Here is a 14427-nt window from a genome sequence, read left to right on the forward strand (position 1 = left end):
AGGGGGGCCGCTGGCCCAGGGAGCGGGGACTCCAGCAGGAAGCTGTCTCTGTGGGCCCAGACACTGCCCAGCCCCTCCTGAAGGTGGAGACAGGGGAGCCTGGGCCCGAGCTCATCCCCTCTGAAGACGGGTCTGAGGCTGGAGTGGGGGTGCCCTGCCGGGTGAGGGCCACTCCGGGCAGACACCCTCCCTGCCCCCAGACTCCTCGGTCACGGAAAGCCACCCTGGGGGCTCAGTGGGGCTGGGAACGGGCAAGACCAACGGCCCAGGGTCGGGGCAGGGGCCCCGCCGGCCACGCTCAGCGGCTGTGACTAGGTCTAGTTGGAGACGAGCCCCAGAAGGACCGCTTTGTGCCATACGGAGCACCCCCCAGCCAAGCCCCCAGCGCTGGCCCTCCGCTGGCCTCCCCCAGTGTAGAGCCTCCCTGGGGCCCCGAGGAGGGGGTTGGCCTCACGTAGCAAATGGTCCCCTTTCGCCTGTGATTAGGGTCCTTCTGTTTTCCTTTCCTCCGCCTCCCCCTGACTTTCCCACAAGCACTTTTGGGCATAAAAACACCTTCACGGGCATGACAGTTGCTGGACGCCTGCCCTGAGCTCCCAGCCCGGAGGGGCCTCGCGCACAGGCTCTGGCCAACACGGGCTCCTGGACTGGAGACGTTTCTCCCCCAAATTCCCAGGCTGGCTTTGTTCCTACGCGGCCCGTGCCCGGGACCCGAGTATGAAGATGACCCCGGCATCTCTGGGGCCCGGTGGGAAACAGCCTCGCTGGGTCGTGTGCTTCGGTGATGGCTGACTTCGACCAGGGGACGCTCGCCGGGTCACGCAGAATCTTGATTTTATTTAGCACGGAAACAGTCTCGCGTAGACACAGCCCCCGCGTCCTGGGAAATGACGGTCCCCGTGGGGCACTGGGTGTGGTGGCCCGCGTGGCGGTGGGTTCTGTGCGCACTCTGGCTTTCCAGAGAATGTCCTAGAGGAACCACGGAAGGACGGAGGCAGGCGGCCCCAGAGGCAGGGCTGGCAGAGGGCCCCGAGCCCGGTGGGGTGGCCGGGGAAAGCGACCGTGGCGGAAAGGCGACGTCCAGGCGTGCAGCACCTGGGAGGCCACCAGCCTCCACCTGCTGTCCCGAGACCCCTCACAGAGGCCTCTGTGGGCGTCCCCTCGGTTTGCGGGATCCTTTCTTGGGGTGCCCCCTGAACAGTGCGGCTGTTCTGGAAGACTGGGTGTCGTCGAAGGCCTTGAAGCCCCACGGGCCCTTTGCTCCTGAGTCCCCGCGCCCCCAGCCCCACCGGCCCGAGTTGTCGGCCTCCAGCCTGGGGTTTGCTCATCCCGTGTCTCTGCTTTCATCCCCCCCCTTCGTGAGTTCATCCCTCTGCAAATACGTTCGAGGACAGAGCCTGCTGATCTTGTCACCTGTGCTCTGGGTGACCCGGCCACAAGGGAGAGAAGGGCGCGTGGAAAGTGTCGTGACGGGCGCTAGACCCACAGACAGAAGATCAGCACTTCCAATGGGGGAGCGAGCAGTCCCGAGGAAGCCGGAGGCACGATGGGAACGTGGGACAAGCTGCAGGCAAAGGCAGTGAGGGGACTGGCCAGCCAGGAAGGGATGTAGGGAAGGGTGTTCTCGTCAGAGGGAACAGCCAGTGCGAAGTGGTAAGGCAGGTTTGGAGCGAAGTGAGGGAGGGGGCTCTGGCCGCTCCACAGAGCACAGTGAGGGCAGGGAGGGGGCCCAGTTAGAGGCCCCCAAATAATCCAGTGGGTGGGGACAGAAAGGGTGCTTTGTGGCTTCATTCTGAAGTCTGAGTTGGTGGGATTTGCCAGCGGTTGAAGAAGGGGGCGGTTGAAGCCAGTGCAGGGGGCGGGGGGGGGGTTTCCCCAGACCCAGAGGGATGCTCACCAGGCACAGGGGAGGTGCCCGCTTGGTGCCGGGCGCTCGGACAGGGGCCTCCGTGGGCACAGGTCCTGGCCAAGACGCGCATGTGGGGTTTAGAGCCCGAGGTCAGTGGTCGTAGCAAAGGAGGCAGGGAAGACACGAGAGGCAGCCGGGGGGCGGAGGCTGGGAGGACGGAGACCAGAGGCCATGCTGCCACCGGGGCACCTTGGACAGCTCGAGTGTGTTCTCCGCCAGCTCTGAGACCACAAGGCAGACCAAGGAGGGCAGGGCCTCACTCCGCCCGGGGGTGGGGGGAGTGTCTGGGGCCCCTGGCTGGGGCCGCCTCGCTCCAGCCTCTGCCCCGTCTCCGTCTCCAAGCGGCTTCTCCTCGGTGTCTGCGTCTCTCCCTTCCTATAAGGACACTTGTCACTGGATTTAGGGCCATGCTGGTCCCGGGGGCTCTCATTTCAAGGTCCCCACCTTGATTACATCTGCAGAGTCCCTTTTCCACATAAAGTCACATTCGTGGGCCCCAGGCATCAGGAGGTGGATGCGTCTTCCCGAATCCTTGGGACCCCCCCCAGTACAGCCTTGTCACCCGAGGGCAGGAGGGCAGAGAGGGGACGATTGCTGTGTCTCTCAGAGAGGATGGGCAGAGCGCCAAGGAACAGCCCCTGGGCCCAAGATGCGGACCCGAGTCTGGGCTACCTCCCTGCCCCCCCGCACTTGCCCTGTCCTGCCTGGAGGCGGTGTCCCCCTTCCCCATGTGCTGAGCACGGCCTTGGGTCCAGATGTGCAGGCCCGAGGTAGGAGAGGCCCTGGGGCTGAGGACAGGCTGGACTCTGGTTCCCCATCCTGTGGGGAACAGGCCCAGGCCTCAGGGTCCCCACGGGATGGACTGAGCCCTTTCCCACACCAGCCCAGCGTGGGCACCCGGGTGGGCAGGCTGGTCTGGGACTCGCCCCCGCGGGACTGCTTCGTCCTGTAGGACAGCATGGCCATCCTGGGGGCTCTCCCTCACTTGGGGATCTCCCCGGACAAGACCGCATTGTCACCACTGGTCCCACTCCAGAAAGGAGGACACAGAGCCAGGACCTCCGGGGGCCAGGCCAGGACCAGAGTGTGGCCTGCCTTGGAGCACAGGACCTTTCAACAGACCCAATGCACCCACCAGCCCCTCCACTGTGCTCACAGAATAACCCATAGAAAGAACCCCGGGCAGGAGAGGGAGCAGGGAATTGAACAGAGGGGCTGTCTTCTCCCGGCCGCCTCGGGTTCCTGGAGCAAGGAGGCATCTGTCTCTGGCGGGTCGCGGGGACGGGGTGGCGGGGGGTGGGGGGTGCTCCCAGGCATGGCCCCAGTGGCCCTGGCAGGCCAAGAGGGAATCGGCTTACAAAGCACCCCCGCCACTCTCTTTGAAGCTGTCTGGTGAGGCTGGCAGGAGGCAGGAGGCCACAGTCAGTGGCCTCCCCACTCCAGGGACGGTGGCAGAGAGATGCTGGGGTTGGGGAGGGCCGGGGGTATCCCCCGGGGCTCATACGGTGCCCCCGAGGGCCAGACCCCGGGTGCTCTGGGGCTGGGTCACCTCTGACCCCCTGTAGCCTCCCAGCTCCAGCCCTGGGACCCTCACGTCGCCCCAGACCCCTCTTGCTCACCTGCCGGGGGGCCTCGGTCACACCCCTGGAATGCACGGGCTCTTCTCTGAGAGCCCAGGCTTCCTGCGACCTCCCCCCACCCCGTGAGCTCCTTGTGGTTCCGGCACCCGCAGACCATCCAGAGCCACGCCAGCCGGAGCTCTGGGACCCACATCAACCAATCAAGTCCTCAAAACCCAGATGAGTCCCGGTCTTGGCACTGTGCCTCCCCCTCCTGTGGGCGGCTCCGCCCTCCACCCGGAGCCCAGAGACTGGTTCCCACGCTCTGCTAGTTCTGCCCTCGGGCCTGGGCTCGCTTGGCCCCAGGCTGCACTCTCCCTCGCGGTGTCCCTAATCCCTGCCCACACCTCCGAGAAGAGCACTTTTGCGAAACCTCCTCAAATCACCTGCTCGCACAACCTGCGTGCCTCCTGGCCTCCGGACCGTCGGCTCTCCCCTCCGAGCAGCTCGCACGCGCACCCCCGCTGGATGTCTGAAAGGTGCTGGACAAAACGCAGCAACATCCTTGATTGTAAAAAAAAAATCACACTAGGGGCGCCTGGGGGGCTCTGTCGGTTAAGCGTCCGACTCTCGATTTCGGCCCAGGTCATGCTCTCGCGGTTCGTGGGTTCGAGCCCCGCATCGGGCTCTGTGTGGACAGCTCAGAGCCTGGAGCCTGCTTCCGATTCTGGGTCTCCCTCTCTCTGTGTTCCTCCCCTGCTCATGCGCTCTCTCTCTCTCTCCCTCTCTCTCAAAAATAAATAAAGTTAAAAATAATCATAATAAAATCTGACTGGACAAATACTCCCTTCACCTGAAACAGACTCGAATACACAGGAGAGTTTGGCGTGGGACACGGACGGGATTGCAAATCAGTGAGAAAAGATGGGCCGCTCAAGAACCCACCGACGCCCGGGGAGGCAGAGAGCCATCTGGAAAGAACGAAGCTGGGTCTGTATTCTCACAAAATAAATTCCAAACGGGCCAGGTTTCAAGGTAAACAGCAAAACCACAAAGCCTAGAAAAAAAAAACAACGTGGAAGAAATTTCTTGATAAACCTGAGGTGAGACCTTCTAAACGTGCCACAAAGTACCAAGACCAGTACAAAGACCACATCCACAAAAATTTTTCTTAAGCTCAAATACATAAAATAAAATTTCTGCATAACGAAAACCCCCTGAAGCGATCAAGGTCTGCCGTTTAGCAACCCAGAGAAGCTATGCATCCATGGAGGCAGAGGGCTCATTTCCTTCATATGTAAAAAGCTCCAAAAAATCAATAAAGAAAAGTTAACTCAAGGAGGGAAAAAATGAAAACGCAAAGGGCATGAAGGGAGGGTCCTCATGAGAGGGGAAAGCTCACGGACGTGTGGAAAGACGCTCAGCCTCACTGTCAGTGACAGACACGCTCCCAAAGCCTCGATGATCGCGACGATCACCGGTTCGCCTGTGTGGCCGGCCACGGCTTTGTTAGGCATGGTTGCGGGCCGTGAGGACCCAGGCTCGGCCCCATCTGTCAGAGCTACCAATACGACGTCTGACCCCGCGGCCCCGCTTCCGGAGAGGCATCCTGCCCACTGGTGGTCCTGGGCTGGCCGGAAAAAAACCCCAAGTGCCCATCAGCGGACTGTACAAACCACACAGTGGAACATTCCGCGGGCAAAGGAAGGCGTCCACGTTTTAAGACGGGGCCATTTGTGCGGCCGGCCCGGTGGGGCACAGAGCGGGCTCCAGAGGTGTGAGGGCACAGCGAGGACGGCCGGGGAGGCGTGAGCTCCACAGACACATGGGGCCCGGCCTCCTGGCTGCCTCCGGTTCAGGAGCTGTGAGCCCCGGACGTGCTGGAGAGAAGCTCTCCTCGGCACCGTCCGGGACCCACCGCGATCTGAACTACAGGAAGGCATTTCCGTTGGAAACACAAGGGCAGAGGGAAACAGGCAGCAGCGGGGAGGGGGGTGGAGGCGGGCTGGGGTCTTGTCAAAGCCGGGCCACCTGCTCCAGGTCTGCGGATGCTGAGGGAGGAGGCGGGGGGCGGTGGGGTAGGAAGACACTGGCCCCCGAGCCCCGCCCTGACCACGTAGGCCCGCAGGACTACGACACCGGGGTCACGCGTAGTGTAGAGGGCCAGACTCCAAGGAGGGGCACCTCCCGGGCCGGGGAGGGGAGGCCCAAGGAGCTGGCTGCCCTGTCCAGCATAGGAAGTTCCCTTGGTGGCTGGTGACTCAGCCCAGAGACGGGGGCGGGGCGAGGAGGCAGCCAGCCCCTCCCTCAGGCCCCCTTTCCGGGGGATCCTGGCCGGGTTCTTCAGTATCTCATTTGCATGTCCGTTCATCCTCTCCCAGCCTTCCCAGCCACCCCCAGACTGGGGCCTGGTCCCCCTGCCAGTCCCCCCTCCACACACACCCTGCCCCTCCCCAGAGGGAAGGACAATGGTGGTGGGGAGGAGGCGGGGAGGGGTCTGGCTGGCCCGGCCAGGCTGGCGGGAACCATTGTGTGGGAGGCCCTGAGTGTTTGCATTGGAAGTGCCGCTGCTGAATGGGGCACAAGCATCCCAAGAATGCTGCCTGAGCCCATTGAGGGCCGAGCTCTCCGACACTGGGCCAGGCCGGGGCATCCTTGCCAGGCGTCTGAGTCTTCCTGTCACTCACACCTGTCAGGGCAGAAAGCGGAGAGGGATGAGACGGAGGGTTTGGGCGCCAGACAGGAGTGACCAAGGGCTACCAGGCACAGTGGTGTGGGTTGCGCACTGCACGACACCAGGGTGTGCCATTCACCTGGGTAGCCACACCTACCAGTGACCCTGCAGCCTCCCAGCGGTCCCTGAAGTAAAACGGGACAGGAGATCCTTCCCTGAGAGGGTGTCTCTCAGCTCGAGGCGGGAAGGGGCTTAGAGGAGATGGGAAAGGAGACGGGGCAGAAGGAGAAGGGAAGGAAACTTGGTAGCCTGCTGACTGACAGGCTGGGGGCCGCGGGGGGTCCCACACACGGTGGTGAGTCCATCCCGCAGACCAAGGGGTGGCGGCTGGTTGCCCAGAACCTGCACCTGCTTCCTGTCTGTGGATTGGGGGTGGGTACCTGCCCCCCGGGGCATGAGAGGTGAGGGGGCTGGTAAGCGTGGCAGTCAGTGCCCCAGAGAGTGCAGCCAGTCTGGTTGGCATTGTTCTCGGGGATACAGGTCCTGGGCTACACTGTTAGGAGCAGGGAGGGGCACAGGGAGGGGCAGCTGGCAGAGGGAACTGGAAGGGCAAAGGCCAAGAGGCACGACGGGCGTGGGGCGCAATGGCAAGAAAGGGGAGCGCCTCCCTGAGGGCACCGCTGACTGGGGGAGGCTGGCACACAGCGTGGGGAGACCAGGGAAGACACTGGCAGACTTGAGGGGAAAGGGGGCCGGGGGGCGGCCAGGAGCGGGGCGGGTCTGTCCACCTCCTCTGCCCTGGGGATGTCACACTATCCCGGAAGCAGATTTTCCATGGAGGCTGTGAAGGGGCTGGGGGCTGCAGGGTCCCGCCCAGCCCTGTCCTGGGTGCACGGCCCCCGCAAGGGGACATGCCGGCCGGGACAGGGGCTGGGATCAGGCCCGGATCCCTGGGAGGCCTGAGCTGGGGGAGGGCGACTCCTCCTTCCTTTCCGCGTGAGCCAGTGGCTGGGCCCCCGGCTGGCTCCCCTGGGGACCACGCGGAGAGGGATGGACATTCTCTGCCGCTCACGGAGACTCTCCCCCGCTCCGAGGGGACAAACAGAGGGGACGTAGCCCTCCCTGTCACACGCTTGCTGTGCGATCTTGGGCCAGTGGCTCCCTGCTCCCTGCCTCAGTTTCTCACCTGTGAAGTCGCGATGCCCGCCGTCCTGGCCTCTGCCGGGCCTCAGGCAGGACTCCGGGACTCTGGCTCCATCGAGTTGTCCGAGACGGTTCCCATCGGCGTCGGGACAGGCTCCCTGGCGGAGGTGGCACCGGGAGTGGGAACGTGGCCACAGGCAAGTGGGCCGGGGCCCCCGGTGGTGCCGGGAAGGCCGCGCGTTCACGGGGAGGAGGGGGACATCGAGGCACAGAGAGCACACGGAGTGAGGGAGGGAGAGAGGGGCAGGGGCCTCAGGAGCCCCAGGGGAGGAGTGAGGGGGGGCTCAGTCCTGGCAGGGGAAGCAGAGGGCAGAGGGCAGGAGGACACGGTGGGGCAGGAAGAGATCATGGGGGCCCTGGCCACCAGGCCTGCCCAGTAGTCGTCGAAGCAACAGTCTGGCAGTCTGGGGTCATCCGGGGCACGCAGCCTGGGCTGTGGCTGGGGCTGGGGGGCCTGGCCCCAGTGACGTCTTCAGCAACAGCCTCTCCCTGACCACAGCCCCGACGTGACCCTGACCAGTGGAGCCCGTGCGCCCGCTAACCCACAGGAAGCCGAGCATCGCTGGGCAGGAAGCCCTCTCTCCCCTCCTTCCCTCACCCAGGCCAGGCCCGCCCCAGCAGGGCAGCCCCTCAAAGCCCAGGAGCCAGCAGGGTGCCCCACCCCCGACACTTGCGCACATGCGGCCTGAGCACTGAGCAGGTGGAGGCCAGGGCCCCCCATGCTCTAGGATTCCCCTGCCTCTCAGGGGTCCGTCTCCCATCTGTGAAGCGATGCCCCCCCACCGAAGGGCGGCACTGAGCTTGAGGGGCGCCTGGGGACAGTATCTGGGATGCGACAGGAGCCGCTGCATCTGGGGGCGACGACTGGGTGGGTGTCCAGCCGCCCCGGGGCGGACAGCCTCCAGCAGGCGTCCAGGACCCCCAGGGCTCAGGACAGACGGAGGCAGAGGCGTCTGAACCACAGGCGCCCTCCGGTGCTGAGGTGGGCCCCACCTTAGGCAGTGCTACCAGGAGCCTGTCCCCAGTTTCGGGCGAGGCCCAAGTGCCAGTTGGGGCTAACCGGAAACAGGTCTCAGCCCTGGCGTGGGACCTGGCCCAGCTCCTGGGCTGCTGCTGGGCACTGGGTCAGAACAGGGCGAAGGGAGGCCGGGCCCGGGGTGAGGGGTCAGAGGGGCGGGAGGGGTGGGGTCGGGCCCAGATTCAAGCGTCAGCCGCCCCGGATGTGGGTGGGAGGGCTGCCCATCTGGACACAGCCACCGGCATGGCCCCAACCAAGGCCTGCTCCCCCACCTGTCCCCCCAGGTCTGGTCCAGACTTTGCCCGACTCCAGGGATGCCCTTGGGGAACAGAGACCCTTGGCCTTTTGAGCTGGGCCTCACCTTTCCCCACACCCAGGGCCTGTGTTTCAGAAAAGGGAACTGAGTCAGGGCGTCCGCTTTGCGGTGAGAGACCTGGGTTCAGACCAGGCCACCCCCTCCCAGAGCCGAGCTCGCTCCCCTCCAGGGAAGGGGAGCCCCCGCCGTTCCCTCCTCGTTTCTTAAGCTGAGGTGAAACTCACATAACGGAGAAGTGGCCGCTTGATTTATGTATTTACATGTTTATGTTTAAGATTTTATTTTTAAGTAATGTCTGCACCCTACACGGGGCTCGAACTCACGACCCTGAGATCAGGAGTCGCACGCGCTTCCGACTGGGCCAGGCAGGTGCCCCAAAAGTGGCCGCTCTCAAGTGAACAATGCCGTGGCGCCTGGTACGTTCTCTCCGTGGTGCAGCCGCCCCCACGACCTGGTTCCGGAACGCCCCCCTCGGCCTGCACCCGTGAACAGGGCTCCCTGTCCCCCAGCCCCTGGCCGCCACCCACGTCCTCGCTCGCCACGCGGACTTACCTCCCGGGACATCTCATACCCATGGGGTCCGGCTGCACGCGCCCCTCGCGTCTGGGCTTTTCCACGGAGCGCACCGCGCTCATGGTTCTTGGCGCCTCTGCGGCCTTCATTCGTTCCTTCTCGATGCGTCCGTTCGTGCCTCGGGCAGAGCTCAGCCCATCCCCGCGGGGTCAGCCGGGGCACCGGTTGGGCTCCACCCGCACACGGCCCTGTGAGGGGGGCAGCACTGGCCCCATTCCCAGGCGAGAACGCTGAGGCCCAGGGAGGTCAGAGCGGGCTTCCCCGTTGAAGTGAGGCATCGCTGTGGGGGGGCCGAGGGAGCCTGGCCCAGCGCGGACCAGCGGCGGGGAGAAGACGCCCGCGCCCCCCGGCCTGATGATCCCAGGCGTCCCGTGAGGACACTGACAAGGCCACGGTGCCCTTTCTCCTTGGTCACCCCGGAACGGTCTCCAGCACAAAGAACAGAGAGTACCTGCGGGACCCTCATGAGGCCCAGCACTGGCCAGGAGGCAGGGAGACTGGGAGGCCCGGCTTCCGGAGAGAAATGAGGCCGCCGAGGGGTTTGGGCAGAACGTCCAGGACCCGGGCCGTGCAAGGGAGAAGCTGGCACGTCCCCCTCGGGAGGCCAGCGGAGAAGCGGCCCTCGGGAGCCAGGCTCCTCCGGGCCAGGGGAGGCCCAGGTCTCCCTGCGGGGCTGGAGAGTCCCCACCCGAGACCGGTCCCTGGGGAAGGCAAGGTCCAGCCACGGCCGCTCTGGGAACGCGGTCAGGAGGGGGGAGCGGCTCCCTGTGGGGACACCAGAGCCTGCTGAGGCTGCCAGAGGGGCTGCTCCCACAGGCCGGGTCCCCGCACTGCCCCCCGCACCCCCAGACCCTGTGCTCCTCGGAGGCTCTGGGCCTCAGAGCCACCCCCACGAGGAGGCCTGTGTCTTACCCCAGGGTCAGCACGTGGTTTTGTCGGGCGCCTGACCACCCAGGCTGGAGCTCCCTCCCCTCCGCGAGCCCGAAGGTAGTACCCAAGGCCACTGACAGTGGGGGCCTGGGATTCGAGTTTCTCCCAGGGGTAGACGCTCCGAGCTCAGTCCCTGCCCGCTCCCTCCCGCTCAGCCCAGCTGTTCTTGAAGAAGCCCTCCCTGGTTCCCCGGGGTGGAGAAGCAATTCCTCCTGGCTGGTCACCGTGCTTGAGCCCCAGGACCTTTCTCGGGGCAGGGACGCCACACCCTGCCCCCATCTTCGTTAAGGCCCCCAGAGGCTCCGGCAGTGGGCGAGGGGGACACGGGTGGCAGGGGCCACAGCGCAGACCCCACAGCCGGTCTTACCGAGAAGAAACTCAGAAACCACTCGCGGTACAGCAGGCGGGAGCCTCGGCCCTGGCAGCGTGGCCCTGGCTGTGAGAAGAGGCCTCTTCCCGCCGGACTCCCTCCCTGAGCCCCTGCTACAGCTGCTGACCCAGGGACAGAGCCTGGAGCCCCAAGCCCCGGGGGCCTGGGTGGACGGCCTCTGAGTCTGGGGTGAGGTTGAGCCCATAAATCACATGAGTTGGTAAGACGGTCCCCGCCACGGGCCACAGACCGGAGCAGAACCACTGTTTTCCCACCGTTCAGCTCCCACGAGCACGCACGGTGCGTCCGTGGCTTTGGCCGCTCTGCCCGGCTGCCAGCCGAAACCCTCAGCTGCGGCCCCGCCGTGTTCTGCCCCGTCCACCGCTCATCACAGAAGAAGCATTTCTGACATGGCTGGAACTTTCCACAGACGTGACTTTGAACAGCTGCGCGTTGTTCAGCTCACCAGACGCGCGGCGGCTTTCCTCGCCGGCCTCCCCGTGCACTTGGGTCGTTCCCAGCTTCTCCCAGTTATAAATAATGCAGCCGGAGGGGCCTGGGAGGCAGGTTTTCTGGCTTTCACGTTATTCCTTCAGGATAAACTCCCAGCAGGAGAATCACTGGCTCGAAACTATGAACATTTTATACTTGTTACCACACACGGATGTCAGAACAGATCCAGATTCCATCCGGGACGGGGACGACCCTCTGCCAAGCCACCTCCTGCTCACGGGGCCGCCGCCCCCGCCCCACATCCCAGAGGCCCAGGAGAGGTGCGCCCTGGCCGTGCGGGCCTACATTGATGGGCCCCGACTCCACGTGGCTCACCCGATTTCCAAGAATTCTCACGGTATGGAGTGCCAGGGCCCGGTTTCCACTTTGGGGTGATGACTGAGAGGTCCCCAGAATCCGCTGGAGCCTGGGGTGTGCTGAGAAGGCCCTGGGGCTTCTGCACGGGGTCCACAGAAGGAGACGCTCTTGTTAGAGAGAAGCAGGCTGGGGTCAAGGCCAGGCCACCAGACCCAGAAGCAGATACGTGCCACTGGCCCCCCGGGGTCACCTTGGACCAGTCCCTTCCCCACTGGGCCTCAGTTGCCCACGCACAGCTCCAACCGGCCAGCCGGGGCGGGCCGAGCCACACGATTAGGGGTCGGGGAGAGGGGCTCTCGTCCACAGAGGGCCCGACGCCACGGCCAGGCCACAGGGGGCCCCGAGAGCTGGCCGGCGACCTTGGGCTTCATCTGGGGTGTCAAGTGGGAGCCAGTCCCGGCCCGTGCTGTGGGCTCCCAAAAGCCACACACGCCAGGTTCCCGATGTCAGGACCCTGAGCCTGAGAGCTGGCTCAGCAGCATGGGGGTGGACAGGGACATTAAGAAGCCATCATTTCCTGCCCGTTTTAAACATTTTGTGAGACCCTTTGACCCAGCCCTTTCCTTCCTCCCTGGGCCTCCAGCGCCCCGTGGATTTTCCTGTTCACTGCACCCCAGAGGCTGGCCTTGACCTGGCTGTGCTGGAGCTAGTTCCCGAAAGAATTGTCAGATGCCATTTTCGGCCTCAGGCCCCCAGGTCCCAAGCAGCGGGGCCGGCTGGGGCAGGGCCCACACCCCAGGTCCAGGCCACACCGTCCCCTCCTTGGAGGCCCCTGCCGGCTTCTGCAGCCAGCCAACCCCGCTTTGGCTGTCCCTCCCGCAGGAAGCCGTCGAACCACAGCAGAGGAGGGGCCCTACCGGGGGCTCAGAGCCCCTGCCTCCTCCTCCTGTGGTCAAGGGCCCCCGGCTGAGCCACAACAGGCTACCTACCTGTGCGGCTGTGGCTCCTGGAGGCCTAAACCCAGGGCCCAGAGCAAGGTGCAAGGCGTGCCCCAGGGCATGTTCAGTAAACGCCCTCCAGGTCTGAACGTAAACCAAGGGTCTCAGAGTCTGGGATCCAATCCTGATAAACACATTTTCGAGGGTCAGTTTCGTTTGGGAGGAGGGTGATGACCCCCACCTTCCAAACCCCAGGAAGATCCCTGACTGGGAGACAGTGTTGCTGAGGGGCCACTTGGTGTCTCAGTGATCAGGGTGCTCCAGGGAAGGGCTCCATGCGACAGCGTGAAGAAACTGTAAAGTGTCTTCCTTCCTTTGTGAATTACCGTACGCTCAATGCAGCTTCAGGCTGAAGCTTCCCAAGGTGGCCTGTGGTCCCGGCAGGGCAGACAGTCAGGCTGAAAGAGCCTAAAGTCTTCGTGGCATCCGGTGCTCTCAGCCCAGGCCTCCTTCTTCGATCCCTGGCCAACCCCAGGGTACGAGTGGGGCAGGAGGGAGTATTCTTATTTTCCAGAGAAGAAACGTAAAGGCTCAGAGAGGTGAGGTGACTCATCCATGGTCACAGAGTCGGCGAGAGCCAGAATGAAGCCTCAAAACCCAGGGCCTCTCCTGCCAGGGAGGGAGGGGACAGTCCTAGGGGGACATTTCCTGTTCTGGGAGGTCTGGCCTTCCTGGGGGTGGGGCAGGATGCTGGGGACAGGAGCCCGAGGAACCCCCTGTGGAGGGCTGGTGGCTGAAGACCCCAGTGCCAGGCGAGGCTGGGACCTAAGAGTGGGGAACCCCTCCCAGGTGAGGCCCCCAGACGACGTCCTACCCCCTCGGTCCAGCGAGGGCAGGGCTCCTTTTAGGCAGGGGTCCCACCCCCGGGCAGGGTCTGAGACAGCTTCCACTGTCACCTGCCCCAGCTCTCTGTGGGGGTGTCACTGGCTCACTTTCCAGACCCCTCCGTGGAGGGGCCACGGAGACCCGGCCCGACCGAGGAGCAGCGGGGGTGCGTGGAGTCAGGGGACAGCGCGAGGGCCGGGCTGGTCTGTCCGGCTCCGGGCCAGCTCCCAGGCAGGGCGCGGGGCTGGGCGGCGTCCGGGGGGCCTCGGACACGCTGCAGCCTGGCTGCAAGGTGGGAACTTTCTTCTGAGAGTAAACAAAACCTGTGGCTTGGCTGGGGGCCTGCGGGGGCCTCCGATTCCTGCCGTGAGGCTCTGAGGTCCCCCAAGCCCCTCGTGCGGAAACACCTGCGCGGCCCTGGGACGGAGGCAGCGGGCACGGTTCAGCGTGTGGGAGAACACGGGGGCCGGGTCGCTTCCCAAGCGGAGCCAACACCCGCCCCTCGACCAGCGGCCTGGCCAAACAGCCCCCGCCGGGCCCGGGTTGAGGAAGTGTGCGCGGGGGCGGGTGGAGCGTCCGAGTCTGGAGGGAGGGTGCCCGCCGCGGGGCCTGGGTGGGGAGGGGGCCGGTGGCGCGGCCGCCAGCTGGGCCGAGTGACCCAGCCGGGCCTGGGTGGGGAGGAAGGGGCCGGGTGCGGCGTCTGCCGTGACAGGCTTTGGCCGGGGGTCTGCACCAAGCCTGAGGTTGCTGGCCCCGGGGGCTTTCTCAGGCTCGAGTGGCAGCGGCACAGAATTCGGTGAGGGCAGCGAGCGGGCCACGGCGAGGAGTTGTTGGCTGCTGTCTGACCCGTTCGCGGGCCAGCTCGGGAAGCCCTGAGCGGTCCCTCACACGCCAGCCGGGCGGGCGGGCGGCAACTTGCTTCTGGAGAGGTCTGAGGAGGGAGACGGGCTCCCTGTGCCGTGCTGAATGCTGTCCTCTCCTTCGTGGGCTCCGTTTCCCAGTGGGCTTGCAGGTGGGAGAGCTTGCCCAGCCTCTAGCAGGGTCACCGTGAATAAAGGGAGAAGATGAATATTTCATTGCCTTGTAAACAGTATATTCCTGCAAAGATAAGTGGGGTTATGAAGAACAGCGACAGGTGTGGCTGGATCCAGGGGATCCAGTGATGCCATCCGGACTTTGTCTCTGTCTGTCTCTGGGCTCCTCGGGCTCCACTCCCCACAGTCTGGCAAGGACACTTGTGTC

At 64.8% G+C, this 14427-nt stretch overlaps 2 long non-coding RNA genes across 2 annotated transcripts; both read right to left on the reverse strand.

Moving 5' to 3' along the window:
• Nucleotides 1-817: 817 nt before the first annotated feature.
• On the reverse strand, nucleotides 818-2181 carry LOC128312043 (uncharacterized). The gene is made up of 2 exons (XR_008290817.1): nucleotides 1898-2181; nucleotides 818-1564 (listed from the first exon to the last, which is right to left on the reverse strand). It is a non-coding gene; the product is annotated as an uncharacterized LOC128312043 (long non-coding RNA).
• Nucleotides 2182-8428: 6247 nt separating this feature from the next.
• LOC128312044 (uncharacterized) lies at nucleotides 8429-12819 on the reverse strand. Its single transcript, XR_008290818.1, has 3 exons — nucleotides 12687-12819; nucleotides 12352-12484; nucleotides 8429-11501 (listed from the first exon to the last, which is right to left on the reverse strand). It is a non-coding gene; the product is annotated as an uncharacterized LOC128312044 (long non-coding RNA).
• Between the last annotated feature and the right edge of the window lie 1608 nt (nucleotides 12820-14427).

Source organism: Acinonyx jubatus, chromosome D4 (genome assembly GCF_027475565.1).
Source record: "Acinonyx jubatus isolate Ajub_Pintada_27869175 chromosome D4, VMU_Ajub_asm_v1.0, whole genome shotgun sequence".
NCBI lineage: Eukaryota > Metazoa > Chordata > Mammalia > Carnivora > Felidae > Acinonyx > Acinonyx jubatus.